The following is an 8459-nucleotide window of genomic DNA, read 5'->3' on the forward strand; positions in this document are numbered from 1 at the left end:
CAAGCCCTCATTATCTTTCCTTTTTGGAGGAAGATGATAAATCTTTGAGCCATCCACACAATCTTGCCCTTCATATTGAGGTTATGATACATAGGACCCGTGTTAGGCGTGTGTTGATAGATGGGGGTGTTGGGCTTAATATTTGTTCTTTGAGTCTTTTAAAGACATTGGGTTATTCTGAACATGTTATTGATAGCAAAAGAAAGATTACTATCAAAGCTTATGATGAGGCAAAGAGAAGTTCAAAGGGGTTGGTTGTCCTTCCTGTTAGGATTAGCCCTGTGGAAAAAGATGTTTTATTCCAAATAGTTGATGCTGGACCCCTTGCATACAACATTCTGCTTGGTAGACCATGGATTCATGATATGCAAGTAGTACCATCTACTTATCATCAGTGTGTTAAGTTTCCTTACAATGGAACAAAGATATGTATTCCTAGGGATAACACTTTGTCTATCAACTCAATTTCAGAAAGTGCTCATGTTCCCCTTAATAGACAAGCAGATGATTTTAATGCAGTTTTAGCTGATTGCAAGAACAAGTTTAAGTCCATAGACCTTGGCATGGGGGGATATCAACTTAACTCCCTCGTTGCATTACCAGTTTCACCTAGGTCTTATGGTAAACCTTCACAAGATATGAAACCTTCCTCTTTAGCTATGACATTATTTGGCACATTTGTACAGTTGTCAGTGCCTATTCAAGATGAGAAAGAAGATGTGGTTGTTAAAGATTGGATTTATAGAGAAGAGAAGTATATGCACAATGAAGATTTCACTCCTTCACCTAATGCTTATGGAAGAGGGTATTCTTTTGTTAAGAAAATGGATTATCCTGGACATGGTCCTCTTAGTAATAGATTGGATGCTAGAGTTGAACCCCTTGATCATCAACTTTTTGGATGCAAATCTAAGAAGTCAGTCGGCCTAGGGTATGTGGATCATAGTAAGAATGTTGCTTCTATCCTTGATAAGTTAGATAGTGAAGAAGAACAAGAATACATACCTAATTCAGAAAACCAACAAGATATGTGTGAAGATTGGGTCCCTTCTACTAATCTCCTTTGGGGAGATTTAGATAATCTAGTATCTCATGAGACAGTTGCCAATTTAGAACAAGAAAGTGTGACTCTTGATAGTATTGAAGCTTCCAAATTCAGACATCCCAAGCATTCATGGTGTAAGCATCCTAGTCAAGATTTTGAAATAGATTCCAACAAGTATGAATGGGATTCTTTCTCAGAATCTTCCACAATTGATATGGATGTTGATGTTGTTCATACATATAGTTCTCAACCTGAGTTATTTAATGAGTCATGTGTAGGACTAGAGGATTTGAACTCACATGTTGCCTTAGTGGACAATTCTTCACTTTTGAGGATGAATCTTGATTTGGGTAGTTTAGGAAGTTACTTGACAGACCTTGAATCTTCAATCACTAGAGATATTATCCATATTCACAATCTTGAACCTATCATTGATTTATCCCTTGTTCATCCCGACCTAATTGATTGGTCCCAATGCAACCAAGAACTTGAAATCTTAACATTTCAAAATGAATATGAAATAGCCTGTTATTTGAATGCCATTGAACATGTGGTCTCTTCCACCCGTGAACCAGTTGCTAGTATGACAAAGCCAGATATCAAGTACCTTAGTCACAAAATAAAGAGAAAAGAAAAGAAAAAGAAAAGGAGTTCTGATGGCGAAAACCACTATGTGGCGGTGTTGGAACCAAAAAAAGTAAAAAGAAAGGACGTATCCAAGGGTGAAAACCTCTCTGAGGCACCTAAGGATGAGGTACTTGATTCTCTTCCTAGTTATTTTCAAGATAGATCTTCAGCACTTATTGAACCAACACAAGCAGTCAATTTGGGTATAGATGAAGCTCTGCAAATGGTACATTTGGCTCAGTCTTTGTCATCACAAGAAAAAGAAGCCTATACTAAATCCTTACAAAAAAAGAAGATTAATTTTGCATGGACTTATTTAGATATGCTAGGGTTGGACACTAATCTTATTATGCATCACTTATCCATAACTCCAGGTGTTAAACTAGTTAAGCAAAAATTGAGAAAAATGCATCCTCACATAGCTCTCTTAGTCAAGGTAGAATTAGAGAAACTTCTTGGTGCAAAATTCATAAGAGCTATTGCCTATGTCGAATGGATATCAAACATTGTACCAATTTTAGAACATGACAAAACCATTCAAGTTTGCACAGATTTTAGAGATGTTAATAAAGCATGCCCAAAGGATGATTTTCCACTTCCTAATATAGACATGATAGTGGATATGACCGCGGGTTATGAGATTTATTCCTTAATGGATGGTTTTTTTGGATATAATCAAATTAAGATAGCTCTTGAAGACCAAGAAAAGACTGCAATTACTTGTGCATGGGGTACCTATTGTTGGAATGTTATGCCTTTTGGATTAAAAAATGCAGGAGCTACCTATCAACGAGCTATGACAACTATTTTTTATGATATGATGCATAAAAACATGGAAGATTATGTGGATGACACCTTGGCCAAGTCTAAGAAAAGAGATACACACTTAGATGATTTAGAAGTCATTCTAGATCGTATGGAACAATTTCAACTAAGGTTAAATCCTAAAAAGTGTGCATTTGGAGTCACCTCTGGAAAATTACTAGGATTCATTATTTCAGCAAAAGGGATAGAGGAGGATCCTGAAAAGGTTCAAGAAATTGTGGATATGCCACCTCCTAAAAACATTAGTCAAATGAGGAGTCTTCAAGGATGTCTTCAATCTATAAGGAGGTTGATTTCACAATTGGCAGATAGAGCTCAACCTTTCAACAAAAACTTACATAAAGAAGTCAAATGTGTATATGAGCAATGTTAGTATGCTAATAGAAACCAAATTTAAATAAAGCTTCTACAAACTAAACAAAATTCATAAACTTCAAGATAGACTAAGATGAGCTCTCAATTGAAAATATGAGCCATTAATGGGCTCTCTCAATGAGAAGCTCTCTTGTTGAGTAGCTTTGTCTAAAAAGATAGGATGTATGCTCAATATGCTTCCAAAGGCTTCAATGGATGATTGTGGATTTTTGGTGTGGATAGATGGCTTTAGTATGGATTTGGCTCTCAAAATAGCATTATAACTTTACTTCATGGATTGTGTTAAAATGACTTGGGAGAGGATTCCTTAAATAGGCAAAGGGCTTGAGGGATCAAGGGCTAGGATGCAAGGATGTGAAAAAGCTTATGGAGGGCTCAGATTGCATGAGAGGAGAGCACATGGATTGTGCTTCCTTATAGCCAATCAAGGAGTGACACATGTCACATGGTGAGAGGATGGAGGAAAGGGCAAGGATGAGTCAACAAAGGAGGCTCAAGAGATAAAATCTTCATAAAGACCCTCATAATGACTTGTAAGAGCAATAAAAGGGCTTGTAAGAGTCATTTATGACCTAGTGGACTTCATAAAGTTTTATGGTTGAGATATTTTGAGGGTGATGAGAGCAAATTCGACTTGGACTTGATTAGGAAGGTTTTAAGCTTGCTTAGGCTTGTGCAAATGATTAGAGGATGGATTAGGATGGTTTAGGATTAGCTTAGGGATAGGCAAGTGGATGGCATTTAATGAGGGTGGGTGAAGGAGGAGATATTTGTTAGCTTTGGCTTGGGTTAGTAAGTCTTAACCCATGTTTAGGGAATGTGACAAGGTTAGGAGGGGATTAGGATTAGGTTTAAAGACATCTTCTAGAAGAGTCTAGATTTTGGAGGAGGATAAAGACTTTCTAGAATAGTCTAGAATTTCCTAGGATGAGGATGGAGACTTTCTAGAAGAGTCTAGAACTTCTTAGGATGAGGATAAATTAGATTTTTAGGAAATAAATAAAGTTTTATTTATTTCAAGGGTTTGGGTTGAGGAGATATTTATTAAAACTTTTTTAATAAACATAAGGATTAATATTTAATTTTAATTAAATATTTTGAGTTGGGATTAGGGGTAGGAAATGATGGGATTAGCCTTTAATCAAAATTAAAGAAGGATTAGAAGATTTTGGAAGAGGTTATTGGTCATAAGGAAATTGGCCAACTTTTGGGAAAAAAATAAATTTTTTATTTATTTTAGGATTTTTGGTCAATTTATTAATTAAATAATTAATAAATAAGGAAATAATGTTTAAATAAGATTTAAACATTTTTGGGAGGGATTCTTTAATTAAGATAAAAGGATTTAATGGCATAAAAATTAATTAATAAATGATGATGTCATCGGGAATTTTTCAAAAAATAAAAATACTTTATTTTCTAAAGGATTTTTAGGTGTCTACAAAATGTATATGGAATGATGAATGTCAATAGAGTATGGACCAGATCAAGAAATACTTGGCAAATCCTCCTATTTTAATGCCTCCTATCCCAGGGAAACCACTTATCCTATACATTTCAGCAACAAAATCTGCCTTGGGGGCATTATTAGCTCAACTTAATGAACATGGGAAAGAAAGAGAAATATATTACATTAGTCATACTCTTGTTTCATATGAGGTTAATTACACTAGTATTGAGAAAGCTTTCCTCGTAGTTGTGTTTGCTTCTCAAAAGTTACGACATTATATGCTTGCACACACTATACACCTCATAGTAAAAATAGATCCACTCAAGTACTTACTATGTAAGGCTACCCTCATAGGTAGACTTGCTAAATTGATGATGATCCTTTCGGAGTTTGACATAGAGTACATTGAGCGTAAAGCAATCAAAAGACAAGCCATAGCAGATCAATTGGCTGATTTCCCACTACAAGATGATGCACCTATTCAAGTTGATTTCCTAGATGAGCACCTCATGTATATGATTGAAAGAACGTGGAAGATGTTCTTTGATGGGTCCTTTATGCAAAGTGGTTCAGGAGCTGGTGTGTTGTTTGTTTCTCCTCATGGGTACACAATTCCTAAATCTTACAAGTTATTATTTCCATGTACAGACAATATTGCTGAATATGAAGCTTTAACAAATGGACTTAAAATGGCCATAGAATGGAGAATTACAGAGTTACACATCTATGGAGATTCACAGCTGATAATCAACCAAGTCAATGACGATTATCTAACAAAAAATGATAAATTGGTACCTTACAAGAAAATGGTTGATTCCTTGAGACTCTACTTCACATTCATCTCATTTCAACAAATCCCTCGAACAGAAAATAAGGCAGCTGATGCTATGGCTACACTTGCTTCACTTCTTCAATTAGAGCAACATGAATCAAGATTTGAATTCCTGGTGGAAGAGCTACATCACCCTATATATGATTCCCAAGAAAGTCATGTTATTTGTACCCTTGTTGGTCATGAGTCATCTCGTTATGGTGTCATTTACTCATACATTTGTGATGGAATTATACCTGAAACCTTTAATAAATTTGAACGTAGAAACCTTATTCGAAATGCCTCTCGTCATTCCCTTATCTCTGGTGATTTGTATAGGAAGGGTCTAGATGGAACACTTCTTAGATGCTTAGAAAAGGATGAATCTAATCAAGCATTAGTTGACATCCATGAGGGTATTTGTGGGGGACATTCTAATGGTCTTTCCATGGCTCAAAGATTGCTTAGGGCGGGATACTATTGGCCCACAATGCAGATTGATGCAGTAGCTTTTGCAAAGTCATGTGAAAAATGTCAAAAACTTGGTAACCTGATACATACTCCAAGTAGGGAGCTCATTCCTTCTATTTCTCATTGGTCATTTCAGCGTTGGGCCTTTGATCTTGTTGGGAAAATTCATCCCAACGTATCATCTGGACACAAGTTTATTATCACTGCCATTGATTATTTCACTAAATGGGTAGAAGTTGTCCCACTTTCTGTTGCCTCGGGTAAGGTAGTTTCTCTGTTTATTTTGAATCATATTATCTGTAGATATGGAGTGCCTTCTAAGATTATCACTGATAATGGAGGTCAGTTTAAAAATAAGGACCTTAAGCAACTCTGTAAGAAGTTCAAGATAAAACAACATTGGTCCTCTATTTATTTCCCGCAAGGAAATGGTCAAGCAGAAGCATCAAACAAAACCATTCTTAAAATCTTGCATAGAATAGTTCATAAGAATGGTAGAGATTGGAATTTACAAATAAATCTACCTTTGTGGGCCTATAGAACGAGTATTCGCACTCCTACTGGGGCTATTCCTTTTTCCCTTACATATGGTGTTGAAGCAGTATTACCTTTAGAGGTTGAGATTCCTTCACTTAGAGTTTCTCTCAAAGGTCTAGTTTCAGATGAAGACTACCATGCCATGAGACTTCAAGAGTTAGAACTTCTAGATGAGAAATGACAAGGATCATTTGACCATATGAGGGTCTATCAAAAGCGTATGTCAAAAGCATTTAACAAAAAGGTTCACCCTTGAGAGTTCCAAGTGGGAGATCTTGTCCTATGTGTGAATCATAAGAATCAACAGAATAGAGATCAAAAAGGTAAGTTTGAACCTAATTGTCTTGGACCTTACATTATCACAACAACTTTTGGTTCTGGTGCTTATTTACTATCTACAGCAAAAGGAGAGCAACTCCCTAATCCTATAAATGTCTTGCACTTGAAGAAGTTCTATCCATAATGCCCATTCTATCTAAGGGCATCTTTGAATATATTTATTGATCCTGAAAAGAAAAAGAAAAATTGATATATTTCAAAATTCCAAAAAATTGATATATTGTAAAAAAGTCTAAAAATTATAAAAAGTCCTGAAAAAAAAAAAAAAAAAGAAAAAAGAAAAAGAACCCAAGTGGTGAAAACCTGGAAACGGACACTACTTGAGGCCTTTGCACCCCTATTTCTTAGCACATGTCCTCGAAACTTAGCCTTTCTCCATCATGCCTTGTCCTTGTTGCCTTGGTTTGGAATTGGTCTTTGTCTAGGGGTATAACTATGCTAGCTTTGGTCTCTTGGATGTGTTAGTCTTTAGGACACCTCGTAAACGGTGTTTTTCAACACCACCCCAATTGTATTTTTCAATACAACCTTTGACATCAATTATTTTTCAACACTTATTGGTTTGGTCTTACCCAGTATCATCATGTGATCTTCCCTTCCTACAAGCATTTGATCCTTATCTTCCAAACTCAATATCAGTTAACACACTTAAATTTTAAATGCAACACTTAATGCTTGACTTATGTCATGATTTTTTTTTCTTTGTGTGCTGACTATTATTGATTTTTGTTAAGTGTCCTTGTCTGATAAGTCTCTCCATGATGCATCGCTAGAGGACTTGGGGCATGGGACATGTTTTTATTGGTTTTTTGATTACGGGTGTGGTCTAAAAACTCTAGAGTGTCTCTTGTTGTCCCCTTGAAACGCTTAGGAGATTTGAGGCATCATCCTTGATTGTTTTTGCACAACCGTTCTTATGGTCATCTTGGCATCTATGCCTTGATGCGAGCATGGTTTTTCTACATTAAATTGGGTAAGCTAACATCGAAGTCATCTTGACCTTTATGTCTTTGATGCTTATGTTAGAACCTTTCCACATTCCAATCCGATATAAATTACATTCATATCTTCATAGTTGCACTTGTGACTAGTGATGATTGTGTGATTTTTGATATCCGTTAATAATGGCCCAATGATGAAAATAAGTTCTTTTACATTCTTTAATGAATGATGAACACAAAAATCCTATGTTACAGTTGCTCTTTTGCAAGTACACCTTTGCATTTTCATGTAGCTTGCATTATTAGACTTCATGTTAGTTTGCATTTTTAGGCTGCATTATGAGTTTGAGAGGGTTCTCCCTTCATCTTTATTGTGGAGTTTTAATCAACTATGGTCATGTTTTGATCTTCATTTTCTTATCTTCTTTCATGATCTCAATTGAAATTTCTATCTTAAATAGTTGATTGATTTTGGGGCATTTTCTTTTCTACTTTCTGTTTCTTTCCATATTTTCCAAACTCCTATCTTCCATTTTCTTTTTCCCCACTTCTTTTCTTCTAAATCACCTTTGGGGCATAATATTTCATGCTTGATGATCTACCTTGGTTCTATGATTCTTATATCTTTCATCTTACATCAAGAACCTTATCTTTTGTTTGATTTGATCAAATTTAACAATTTTTTGTTTCTCCTCTATCTCATTTTGATTTCAATCATGAGGGGGCAGTAATTATCAAATTCAATATTTGAATCATCAAATTCAATCTTTGATTCAATTTTATCCTTGACTTTTTCAAGTCAAAATTTATTTGTATTCTTTGTCCTATTGCATTCTCGATTCGACCACACATCTGGGTTGTTTTGTGATCCCAAATCGAACTCACATTTCAATTTCTTTCTTTAACTACATGTGTTCCCAAATCGATCACACATTAGTCAAAGAGGGGCAAATGTATGCACCCTAAAATGGTCGCCTAGACTATGGGCCCCCATTATTCAATTTATCAATTTATCAAATTTCTTAAATTAATGGTGTA

Source organism: Cupressus sempervirens, chromosome 1 (assembly GCF_028749045.1).
Source record: "Cupressus sempervirens isolate cs-2001-9-10 chromosome 1, ASM2874904v1, whole genome shotgun sequence".
NCBI classification, from domain to species: Eukaryota; Viridiplantae; Streptophyta; class Pinopsida; order Cupressales; family Cupressaceae; genus Cupressus; species Cupressus sempervirens.